Here is a 13,282-nt window from a genome sequence, read left to right as displayed (position 1 = left end):
ATTGCCTTTTTAGCAGGCCCTTTGGATTGACACATCTCACCTAATTTTGTCCACATATCTCTTGACGTCCTACAATTCTTCACTACCTTTACCTGCGCAGACGACATAGCCAATTCTATTTCTGATCGGGCCTCTTCATCCTTTTCGAACCACGCGCTGTGCGCCGCAAGTTCTTCTGGTTTAACCAGTTAACTGTGGAATTTAGTTTCGAAAGATCACCACGGTGTGCGGAATTAAAAACAAGCAACGACATGTATACACATCAAAGGCAAGGCAAATGGTACTATTATACATTTTACGAAAAATGAGGAAGGATTACGTTTTTATTCGCCAAAAAAACTAACAATTCGTTTCTGAATACGTTATTCAAACGCACCGCAATAGAGATTTGGTCCGACGTGTATACACGTCGAACGCACTTAACTGGTTAAGGTTATCGCTGATTTCAGGTTCTTCGATACTACATGTATTTTCAACGTAGGCCCATAATTTCTTCTTTTGCAGAATTGCACGGATATGAATCGTGAGCGATTCGTAATCTCTTTCCAATAATTCTATCCTTGATTCCATGTTCATATTTACCAATTATACTTTTTCAATCAACACATAGTCTCTGGACCCATAACCTATTATTGGTTATAGGTTGAAATAAATGCCACCATCTTTATATACAAGGTATGTCCTGAAAGTAATGTCAGTGACTTTATTGTGACGCGACTTCACGTCGAACCGCTATTTTTTCGGTTTAAATTGGTAGTACGGGAAGTCAGCTAAATAGATCTCCGCTGCTGAAGGTGCTTCGAGCATCCGGAGAGTGAGGACGAGCCTATCCGTGAGAATTGTTTTGTGTCACTATACAAGTCAAAATGCAGCGCTCGTTAGGACAAAGAATTGCGATCAAGTTTTGTGTGAAACTTGGAAAGACCGCGACGCAAACGGTTGCTATGATCAAGTCAGCTTATAAAGAAGATGCCCTGTCAGGTCAGCAAGTGTTTCAGTGGCACAAGGCGTTTTTGAAAGACCGGGAAGAGTTCGACGACGAGGACCGTGCCGGACGGCCATCCACGACCACCGCAACCGACAATGTGACTCGAGTGAGGGAATTGTTGAACTCAGACCGACGATTAAGTGTTCGTTTAATGGCCGATATGCTAAATATTCCAAAAACTCAAGTGTATGGCATCGTCACAAACCATATCGGCAGATACAGGAGACTAGTCCAATAAATCATTGCACCTGCAGAATCAGTTCTCCGTGACATTATCACTTTCAAAGTAGTCCTCTTCAGCATTCATACACTTTTGCATTTGGTGCTGCCATTGCTGGTAACAATTCTGGAACGAGGTTTTTGGAAGTCCTTTCGGGAGATTCTCCGTTTCAGCCTGAACCTCTTCAACTGAGGTAAAGTGGGTTCCCTTTAAGCAAAATTTAACTTTAGGAAATAAAGAAAAGTCTCATGGAGCCAAATCAGGTGAATAAGGACGATGCCCCATCACAGTAATATTTTTACTGGTCAGAAACTACTTGGCAGACAGTGCCGTGTGAGCGGATGCATTGTCCTGGTGCAACGACCATCCATCGCTTCATAACTGTGGCCTTTCTTTCCAAATTTTTTCACTAAATCTTTTTAGGACTTTAATATATTAGTGTTGGTTAACAGTCTGACCACTGGGAAACCACTCAATCATTACAATTCCATTAATGTAGAATTTTGATTTTGACATGCGTGCTTTTTTGGGTTTTGGGGATCCTGGAGACTTCTACTCCATTGACTGGCGCTGACATTCTGGGTCATAGGTAAAAATCCAAGTCTCATCACATGTTACAAAAGATTTCAACAAAAACTTGATGTTTATATGCTGTTCGATTTTTACGTTAGACATTTTTTCGGCAGAATGCAGTTGCACGTGTTCACTAAATAACGTAATACTTCCAAATGGTATGATCGATTCAATCGAAATTGGCAACATGGATAGAGGAGGTATGTGGGATGATGCCACAAAAAACAATTGCTGCCAATTCCATTGTTTTCTCAAGCTACAGACCTAGTCTCGTTACTTTTGTGTCACACCTCGTATATGTAAACAGAGTTACATTTTGCAAATATATAATAAGAAAGAGAAAAATAACGAATTGAGAGATACATAAAGTATCACATAACTATAATAACTGAACAGTTCGGAAGAATCACATACAGTGGGACGCGGACCGGTAACACCAAGAAGATCGTCGATTATTTTATGCGATCCGTGGCGCCACTAGCATACTCGCCAAACAACCGATATTTTAAACATCTATATTGACTGTTTCCTCAATAAATAAAGTTTATTAAAATTTTTTTGCGCACAAAAATTTCCTATTTAAAAACCAACATTTTACAAAAGAAAGCATTCAATTATCTCCTTTAATTCCGGAGATATTCCCAAAAATATGATTTCAGCCCTTAACTTTGGAGACTATTTTCATCCCTTCAATATGTACGATCGCCTATAAAAAAATACGTGTCAAATATTTTTTTGAGAACTACATCTCACATAAGTTTCATCAAAATCGGCGTGTCTGGGTTTGATTAATTTCCCTTGCAAGACTCTTTGACATCATAGTAATTTCGTTAATCGCGTTGATTGGAATTAAACACGGTTGCGTCGGAAGCTTCAATTTTCTTGCGAGTTTTTCCGTAATAAAGTGAACTGTCGCGCAAGTATCGAGAAGCGCGCAGGCCTCCGCAAATGTTCCGTTTGCTGTTCGAATGCGAACTATCGCGCTCATTATCAACTGCGATTTCTGATTGTCATTCAAATAATTTTGATTCGACCGTTTTGTTCAAGACTTTTATTGAGGGTCTCTAATATTTGAATAAGAGTATTCAATCGCTTACAGCAAAAAGAGGTGTTTATTAATAAAGTGAATACATATAAGCACGGAGGCGAAACATTGAGTGCTAATTGTTACACCGATTGGGGTTGTCGTACGACTAGCTTGAAAAGCGCAAAAACTGTTGTTATATACCGTCACCTCATGGTCAGCGGACCTATGGCTTTTATGACTCGACCTGAGTCGACATCAATGATATACGGCGCAAAGGAAAAGTGTAAAAATTCGAAATATAATCTGGTCTCAATAGATTTTGACGCTGACATTGACGGTACGGCGGATATTTGTTGTTTCTCGAAACGATGAAGTAAAGTATCATGAAAATTCTCGCAGTGCTCACATCGCGACGATTTGCATTGTGCGCAATGAGATCGAAGACAATTTTTGCATAGTTTCTAGTGCTGAACCGCGTCCCACCGCTGTGATATGGTTTATTTACTAAATTTCGGGCAATTAAGAACAAAATGGAATTGATTGCAATACGTACAAGTACCCGTATGTCAGAAAATATATTTTTTTTACTTTCACACAATGCGTAACGATTCGGATTTTGGGGTAAGTGCCCAGAGGTTTAACAGAATTCTTTTACCAGAAGGAATAAGATAGCTTAATCATTCACGAGCATTCACGACCGAACGTCATGTATCACGATGGAAAGTACACGATCGGCCTCATTCATTTCTTTTCATGCTTGATTCATGGCATGGAACGGAACTTCGTTCATTCTCTTTCAGCATTTTCACCTTCCCCACTCCGTGGTCAGATCCTAGGAAGACTCTTCCTATCATAAATTGTTCAAAGGCAAAATAGTGTCAGCTAATAGTCTATCTATGTTCATAGAGTATGAGACGGAAAGACTCGATCGCCGCATATTCTATAAAGATAGAGCCTATCTGCCGCTTTGGTAATTCCCGCGTCGTGGGCTTCGTTTATAGGTTCTTAGATCCATGGCTTCCACATGCGAACGAAGTCAATTCAATTTCATTTATATCAGAAACGTTGCGAAATGAAGATGCAGTCGTTACATTTACGTATATTATCAGATATATCTATAATGGTTCGTATTCTTTCTCAGGATTTATTAATTTACAATACGCCATACCACAATCAACTGGTTATTGGCAGCAACGTTTACTGAAGTATTTTTAATTTTGCGCCGCCTCCGAAAAGGTTGAAATGTATTTAATATACTACCTAACGAGTAAATAGGTTTCATTCATATCTGTTACGTAATTGTATGATTGAATGAAATAGAAATTACTTCATTAGGAAATAGAAATTATTTTATACTTTTTAGTGCATTTCGAAGTCGGTGTATTTTTTTTCTTAAAATTATTTTATTTCACGCTTTTTAGTGGAATGTTGAGAATTGTATAGGATACTGTGAGACAGTTCTTCCGGGCTTTTTTTTGTCTGCGTAAATGCCATAAACATAATTAAGTATAACGTATTAGAAGGACATAAAAATCGTTCAAAGTTGGTTTCAAAAGTTAACAACAATTTTCGCTAATATTTCGAAAACAAAAGCTTTCGGTCAATTATGCAAGAGGAAAAAGGTGTCCAGAACCACGCCCCTAACAACATATTCGAAGGACATTAAAATCGTTCGAAGTTGATTTCAAAAGTTAATAACAATTTTTCGCTAATATCTCGAAAACTAAAGCTTTCCGCGAAATTTTTATAGGAATAAAATTGTTCAGAATCATGTCCGTGATAAGATATTAAAAGCGTACTAAAATCGAGAAAAGTTTATTTCAAAAGTCGCCGGTTGTTTTGCAATAACAATACTTTGCAATTAAAAAATGAAAAATTTTTTGATAATGGTACCAATGGGGAGTCAGGACCTACCAGATGCAAAAGGTTTCGTTCCGATCGGTCCATCCAGCTAAGCGTAATCGGCGGGCATACATAGAAAAAAAAAAAAGATCGAATTGAGTAATCTCCTTCTTTTTCGAAGTCGGTTAAAAATATACTTTACCACCCCACTATAAACCAAAACCGCAAACGTCCCTCCTAATCCAAGTCCGCGGCCTGTTACAGGCCTACAATAAAATTTCTGGAAAAGCTTAAAAAATACCGTTGCCCTCGTCATCCGTACAGTCAGTTTCCTTTCTGTTGTGGTTATTTGTGTAAAGAGAAACAGTCCGGTTTAAAGAAAATTAGTATTTAATAATATAGATATATTGAGAATAAAAAGAACAAGACTGACATGTTCACGAGTTTGTAACTGACTGACGAAACTTCTAATATAATTGAATATGAACATAAAATACTTTTAAGAAAAAAAATACACCGACTTCGAAATGCACTAAAAAGTATAAAATAATTTCTATTTCTTTGAATCATACAATTACGTCACAGATATGAATTAAACCTATTTACTCGTTAGGTAGTATATTAAATACATTTCAATTTTTTCGGAGGCGGCACAAAATTAAAAATACCTCAGTAAACGTTACTGCCAATAACCAGTTGATTGCGGCATGGCGTATTGGATATTAATAAATCCTGAGAAAGAATACGAACCATTATAGATATATCTGGTAATATACGTAAATGTAACGACTGCATCTTCATTTCGCAACGTTTCTGATATAAATGAAATTGAATCGACTTCGTTCGCATGTGGATGCCAGGGATCTAAGAACCTATAAACGGAGCCCACGACGCGGGAATCACCAAATTTGCGGCAGATGGGCTCTATCTTTATAGCATATGCGGCGATCGAGTCTTTCCGTCGCATACTCTATGAATCTATCCCTTTGCGGACTACCACCGCATATATGCGTTCTGCGTAAATCATCAAATTGGCCGAAGAACTCATATATGCGTTCCGCGAAAACAACTGATAGAGCCGAGAAACGCGTACACGTGTGCATGCACATAAATCTGTGCATGTACATATAATATGTCCAGAATTTGACTTGGAATGCTATGAACGAAAACCGCGTTAAAGAACAAATATGCGCTGGCAATTTTTAATGACTGTCGCGGCAGGAGCTCGGCCCCACGGTACGGTTCACTTCGAACCGTCCCGTTCGCAAAGGGCTAGATAGACCATAGTTACATTCTATACGCATTAACACCTACTTCGCGGCGTGCTGTCGAATTATATGTATAGAAAAAAAATAGCTATACAAGCTTTGCCTATGTTTGGCTGTCCAAAGGTTGACATGTTCAAGAAAATCTTTTAATTTTGCGCCGTCTCCGAAAAGGTTGAAATGTATTTAATATACTACCTAACGAATAAATAGGTTTAATTCATATCTGTGACGTAATTGTATGATTCAAAGAAATAGAAATTACTTCATTAGGAAATAGAAATTATTTTATACTTTTTAGTGCATTTCGAAGTCGGTGTATTTTTTTTCTGAAAATTATTTTATGTGTTATATTAAATATAAGAACCTCCCATGTTCCATCAAGTTATGGGTCCAGGTTACGTTTAATTAGTTACAAATGTGTTTAACAGAATGTGTTTACCTTAGAGTGTTATTTAAACTTGTAACAATAACGAACTTTCTCGACCGCCTGGACCAATCGAGAAGACCGGCTCACGAAACGCAGCAGCTTGCGTCGAGAATCGAGCCAAACATTCGCGAACTCCGAAACGAGCGCGTGGCTCGCCGACCGCGGTGGCGCCGAACGTTCGCGAAGCCACGAGAGCAAGCCGAGAATAGCAACGCGACGTTGTTGACTGTCCACGGACTCTAGTAACGCGGTAATATAAATATCGGTTTCGGAGCCACTATCGCGGCAAATCCCTGCGATTCAATAGGTGGCAACCGACGAGTGAACATCGTCTGTGCATACCGAGCGAATTTCCAAGCAAATTTCATAGTTTTGTGATTGTTTAACAGTGCTTTTCGATTACTAAAGTGATTTCTAGCACGAGTTCGATCGTTAATTCTAAAATCCCATTATTAAATGGTCGGGGAAAGTGGCCCTTCGCCGTGAAGTCGAAGTTACCTAACCTAGACGCCCACGTGGCTGCCCCGAGCGTGGAGCCCGTTATTCCTGAGGCTGCTTCCCTGCGAGAGCTATCAACTAAGGACAATTCGGTAAATCAGGAGGAAATTATTTCCGATAAAGGTGAGCTGGTGGAGTCTACCGCTACTAGAAGTTTGGTGAGTCATTCGCTTTCCATCAATCACTCTCCCGCAGGTGCCTTCAGGTTTATTCATTCATCGGTTGGGGAATCGGTCTCCCCAACCCCGTGTAATTCATCCATGCAAAACTCATCCTCGTCCGACAGCTCTGCTGATTCGCAGCCTCGTGCTAAGTCGATTAAATTAATCGACATGCCGGCTAGCCTTCAGGCGAGTGGTACCCCCTCCAAGGAGGAGTTGAGTCGAATTCTCCTCGCGAATCGCGAGAAATTACCCATCTTGGCCGCTGCTAGCGGCATTTCATTTAAATTCGAAAACCCCAACCGCGTGGCCCCCGTTAATTCATCAAACAAAATGGACGCCATCCCATGCGTCCCTACAAGTAACCGTTTCAGCGTTCTCACTGACGCATTCGATTGTTTGGAGGCGGACACCAGCGCTCCCTTGCAGAATTCGTCCTCGGCCAGTACTAGTACCGGCGGTCGCTCTAATAGCGACACTAATAAACCGGTGGCGGAACCCAACAGTCACTCGCGCCGAACCTCGGAGAAGGTTCCACCAATCTGTTTCCCATTTTTCTTGCTCAGCCCCGGTTTTCGAGAGGCAACTCACCGACTTATGCGGCAAAATCTTCAAACTTAAGTTGCTCAAAGAAGAGATCCGCATCCAATTCGATAATCTCGACTCTCATAAAAAAATGATTAACTTCCTTAAAGAGAACAATAAGAATTTCTTTACTTTTACAAGGAACAGTGAGAAGTTCCTTAGCGTTGTCCTTCGTGGCCTCCCTGCCACTCCTACGGACGCTGTCCTGTCCGAAATCAGGAACTCCGGCTTGTTGCCAACCTCCATATCACAGATTGGCAAGTCGACTTCCAAGCCAATTTTCCGTGTCAACTTCCCTGCCGGTACTAGCCTCTCACAAATCAATAAAATTGGCTTCCTGTTTTCAACCAGAGTCTATTGGGTCAGATATTATTCCAATAAGAACCACACTCAGTGTTTCCGCTGCCAGGCCTTCGGGTACTCAGCGTCAAAGTGCAACATGCCCCCGAGGTATGTTAAATGCGGTGCCAAACATCACACTGCGGATTGCTCCAAGTCACCCAATACCCCTGCGAAGTGCGCGAACTGCGGCGGGCAGCACACAGCCAACTACTCCTGCTGCTCCTCACTACTGGATTATCTTAGTCGTCGAGACTCCAAGAGGTCCAAGCCTCTTGCCCCTCCGTCGGCGATTGACTTTCCGGCCCTCAAAAACCGGTAAAATCTAAGCAGTTTGGCCTCCCCTCCTAGCCATCCCGCCCCATGGGTCCTCTTTCGTCTGAGGAGCCCGCGCCTCGTGCGTTGTCATACGCTGATGCTGCTAGGTCTGGGCCACTGCCCCGTATTCAGTCGGCTCCTTCCGACGAGGGGGCTAAGCTCAATGAATTAATGAGCGAGTTCCAGGCCCTTCATTCGCTGGTAGATGTTGATTTAATGTTATCGACCGTCAAAACCCTCAATGCTCGCCTTCGTATCTGTAATTCTGATGCACAAAAGTTTCAAGTCTTTATCTCAGTTCTTGGTAGCTTAAAATAAAATCTATGGCTTCCTTCCCCAACATTCTTCTATGGAATATCAGGTTCTTCAAAAGGAACAGAAATAAGCTTCTCCTCCTCATCTCGAAGGAACAACCTGATATTGTGCTGATCACAGAAACTTTTCTGTCTCCCACTGATATCGTCAGCATCCCAGGCTTTTCCATGGTTAGACAGGATAGAATCTCTGGCACTGGAGGCGGGGTTGCTATTCTTCTTAATAAAAATCTCACTTACTCCGTGATCAACACGAATAGAGTTGATGGGTTTGAGTTCTGCGCTGTTAAACTGAGGCATCCAAAATTCTATGTGGGGGTAGCCTACGTCCCACCCTCCACCACTCTCTCCCTCCCATTTGGATAATTTGACCAGTATTGGTTCTCCATTTGTCATTGGCGGTGACTTTAATGCCAAGCACCGCCATTGGAACAATTTCAGGGCCAACCCCAGCTGGAAAATATTATATCAGCACTTCTCCAACAATAACTACGACGTGATTTTCCCAGATCACTTCACCAGGTCGGTCCCTGGAGTGAGCCCCTCCACCTTAAACATCTTTCTAGTAGACTCGGACCTTTCATTCACATGTGACACCCGTGACCCGGGTCTCCCTGACCACTCTCCGGTGGTCCTTGCTGTATCTACGGAGAGCCCCTCCCGTGGGATTGATGTCGAGATTGATTGGGAGAAGTATCGATCTCTGACGGGCAACTTTAATATGCGTTCTGCCTTCGCTGGTCCGCGGGATATCGATGATGTTGTCCGGAGCATAGTCACCCTGTTGCATTCCGCTAGAAGGGCTGCCACCCTGAAAATTGACACATTTCGCACTCGACACGCGTTTCTTCAAAATGATCCTTATTTCCTCTCGCTCATCAGGAAAAGGAGGCATCTTAGAAAGCACGCCCAGCGTTTTGGATCCTCCTTTTTACATCCGTTTTTTCGCGACCTCACTGCTTCCATCAGAAGACAAATTTCATATCTTACACATAAGGACTGGATTAATAAACTGGGGTCCTTCCAAAAACCTGACCCTACCTTTTGGCCTGTCTATAAATTTCTTGCCGGTAAATCTACAAGTACTCCGCTTCCTTTCTTGAATAGGGGTGGCCAGCTTATTTCTAGTGCGTCTGAAAAAGCTGAAATTCTCGCGGACCAGTTTGAGTCAGTCTACATCGAGGCTAGCGCTGCTAACTCTCCCCTTCAAGCAACGGTCGACAACTTCATCATGAAGTTCTCCATGAACCAAACCCCCTCCCCAACGTTATGGGTTGATCTAACGCCGAGGGCTGTTTCTGATATAATCTCAAGCTTCAAAAATTCCAAAGCTCCTGGGAGGGATGGAGTTTCTGCTCTTATGCTCAAACACGCCTCCAAAAAACTCATTGTACAGATCTTCTACAATGGAACATAGGAGTCTGATTAACTCCTATTTCCCTGTCGACTGGAAACAGGCGAAGGTCGTCCCCATCCACAAGCTCGGCAAGCCTGCCGACCAGGTTTCGAGCTACAGGCTCATCAGCCTTCTCCTATTCTCGGGAAGACGCTTGAGATAATCATCTCCCGATCAATCAATAGTCATTTAAAAGAACAAAAAATTCTCATTGACCAACAGTTCGGTTTCAGAAAATCACATTCCACCCTACACCAGATTACTAGAATCTCCCAACGTATAATCCACGGGTTTAATACTAACAAGTCCTCTGTCATGGTCCTGCTTGACCTGGCAAAGGCTTTTGATTCTGTTTGGCACCATGCTTTAATTTTTAAACTTCACTGCCTTAAATTTAACCGGAATCTAATAATGCTCATTTTTAACTATCTTTCCAATAGATCCTTCTTCGTCAAAGCTGATGGGTCCTGTTCCTCCCCTCGTCGGGTCCTTGCGGGCATGCCTCAGGGGTCTGTTCTCGGCCCTGTTCTTTTCAATATATTCATCAACGACATTCCTTCGCTTTTTAATTGCATGCTTGCTCTATATGCTGACGATACCACTTTACTCACTTCTTCCTCCAAGGTGCATGTGGCTTGTCTTCGCGTTCAATCTTACCTCGACCTTATTACTGATTTCTTCGCGAGATGGAAACTTTCTCTTAACGCTGATAAAACTGAAGCGATTGTTTTTTCCAGGAAGCGCGAGCCCGTTTGCACCACCCTTAAGGTGAACGGCATCTCGATTGAGTGGTCCAATTCTGTGAAATACCTTGGAGTCATACTTGATAATAGACTCAACTGGATCCCGGCCATTGACGACCGTATAGCCAAAACCTGGAAGGCTTTCGGAGTCCTTAAGCCACACATCGCGAGATCTTCGAACCTGCACTCTAACATCAGGTTGGCCTTGTACCGCATGTGCACCCGACCCGTGCTCACGTACGGGTCCGTAGTCTGGTGGGATTGTGTTTCAGACTCGCGCAAGCTTCTGTTTCAGCATGTGCAAAACAAAATTATTAAATTGAATATTCCCAAATTCCCATTCGTAATTAGAACAGCTGACCTATGTGCTATGGCTCGCACTCCTCGTTTAGACGAATATGTCTTACGCCTGTCTGAAGGATTTAACATTGATGTTCTTGAAAATTTCCTTATTCGCGACCTTAAAAACGTCAATATTCATAACATTCCATACAGAATTAAACATAGATTTCCTCTTATTAATAGGTTCAACCAACTAACCAACCATGCTTAACCTAATTATCATCCTGAGTTTTATTCTTGCTTTGCTTCTCTTGAGTTTCTACTATCTATTTTCCTCTGGAATGTTTTTCCTGTGAATTTCGTATCCTTTCTCACGAGCTGCTTATCACGCTCGTTCATAACCGGCCCCTCCCCCTGGCCGTGATTGTTCATCTCTTCTTTGCTTATTCCATTTTTTGTGGTTTTTTGTCAATTTTCCACATCCCATCTCAGGTCACTATTAGTATTTCAAATCTCAGGTCGTTAACGACATATTTATTTTCATGTCTGTCGGAAAATCGGCTAAGGCTGGCAGGAACGACTCTAGAGAAGGCCTCCACCTATTGTATAGGGAGAACCATCACCTCGGTTTGTGGTTGCCCTACCTCAATATCTCATCGCCATCTTTAAAAAAAAAAGAAACGATCGCGGCAAATTCCTGCTGAGCTCTTTCGGGAGAGAACGGCTGGAACTCGCCACCGGTCGCCTTCCAGGGAATGGCCGGAAGAATCTCCCGGACGCCTCTACATAAATTGTACAAAATTTTTGTAAATTTCGAAAACGACGTTTCCGTCCGATCCGTTCTCCTTTGTTATAATTGTATAATTGACAGATTTTGGAATTTTATGTTTGTGTTGTATAAAACCAAATATGAATAAATATTGTTATTTGTGTTTTCCACAGAATCCTTTGAGAAGTGTTCCTTTGCGATTATCCTTGCAAAAAAAAATCCATCCTACAAACTATTATTTCGAGGACTATTTGCTTTAGTATTATCTTATTGAGTTTGGCATTTGTGAGATTGTGAAGAAAAATTATAATAAAATGGAAAGAGTGGCAAAAGTAGTTATAGTAGGACATGTAGTAGACTCTTTTCGTGGATTTGCAAAAAATAATAGTTCTGCAAAAGAAATTTGACAAAACTTCGATAGAATATACAAACGGAAAAGTGTGACGACACAATTAACCATTAGAAATAAACTTTCGGCTCTAAAATTTAAAAATGACAAGCCGCTAATAGAGCACTATACGGAGTTTCATGAGCTAATTATAGTATTAATTTTACAGGTGTAAAATTGGAAGAAGTAGTAAAGTTTCACATTTATTAACAATACTTGCAAAGTCGTATGAAGATGTGATTACAGCAATAGAAACCTTAATAGAAGATAATTTAACTCTCAACGTTGTGAAAACAGAATTATGAAGTAAAATTAAAAAGTGATATTAGTGATATTACTACTAAAGCGTTTCAACTCAATACGGAAGATAGTTCAACAATGGGAAAAAGTCGGTATAAGAACGCAAAATTTAGGAATATATTTAAGAAGAGAAATAAAAATTATAAAGATTAAAGAAATTTCCAAAATAAATTAAAATTTCATATTTGTGGAAGAAACAATCATATTACAAAGGACTGCATTTTTCGTAGGAAGAAGGAGCAGTATTTATTTAAGAAAATAAGAAATTATAGTCATTCAAATAATGAAAATCAACAAGCATGAATCTTATATGAATAGAACACCGAATGATGGCGCATCATCATCATTTGCTTTTATGGTTGGAAATTATCGACATGAAAGCCATATTGGCAGTAAATTAAATTTTGTTTTAGACTCTGGAGCTTCCGATCACATCGCTAACAACAATAGCTATTTTATCAATTTCATTGAGTTAAATCCGCCTGTGAAGATTTCAGTTGCGAAAAGTGGAGAATTTATAACAGCAGCAAAAAGGGGAATTATCAATGTAATTAATGATACAGGAGTAAATGGAATTTTGTAGGATGTTCTCTACAGTGCAGAAGTTGCATAAAATTTATTGTCTGTCAGAAAAATGCAAAAGGCTGGAAATTATTTTTAATCAGAAAGGAATAAAAATAATAACAATTAATTTTGAAATTCCCAAAATAAATACTAGAGTTTTTAATATTGTGTTAGATAATTATGAACTTTGGCATCAACGTTTAGATCATGTGAGTACAAAAAATTTTTAGAATTGAAAAATAACGAAATGTTTGATGATATTAATCAAATTGAAAAAGTT

At 40.6% G+C, this 13,282-nt stretch overlaps 2 protein-coding genes, 1 long non-coding RNA gene and 1 pseudogene across 3 annotated transcripts in view; all 4 read left to right on the top strand.

Moving 5' to 3' along the window:
- Window positions 1-13,282, top strand: part of LOC105663894 (uncharacterized) — a 209,075-nt gene that overhangs the window by 35,704 nt on the left and 160,089 nt on the right. The gene's annotated exons all lie outside the window — the stretch shown is intronic.
- Window positions 1-13,282, top strand: part of LOC105663427 (uncharacterized) — a 160,082-nt gene that overhangs the window by 78,936 nt on the left and 67,864 nt on the right. The gene's annotated exons all lie outside the window — the stretch shown is intronic.
- On the top strand, window positions 867-1,226 carry LOC143265921 (protein GVQW3 pseudogene; annotated as a pseudogene).
- On the top strand, window positions 6,486-11,925 carry LOC143265847 (uncharacterized). The gene is made up of 2 exons (XR_013040606.1): window positions 6,486-6,966; window positions 10,694-11,925. It is a non-coding gene; the product is annotated as an uncharacterized LOC143265847 (long non-coding RNA).

The sequence above is a fragment of the Megachile rotundata genome, chromosome 15, assembly GCF_050947335.1.
Source record: "Megachile rotundata isolate GNS110a chromosome 15, iyMegRotu1, whole genome shotgun sequence".
In the NCBI taxonomy this organism is placed as follows: domain Eukaryota; kingdom Metazoa; phylum Arthropoda; class Insecta; order Hymenoptera; family Megachilidae; genus Megachile; species Megachile rotundata.
This window is presented reverse-complemented; position numbering and strand designations above follow the sequence as displayed.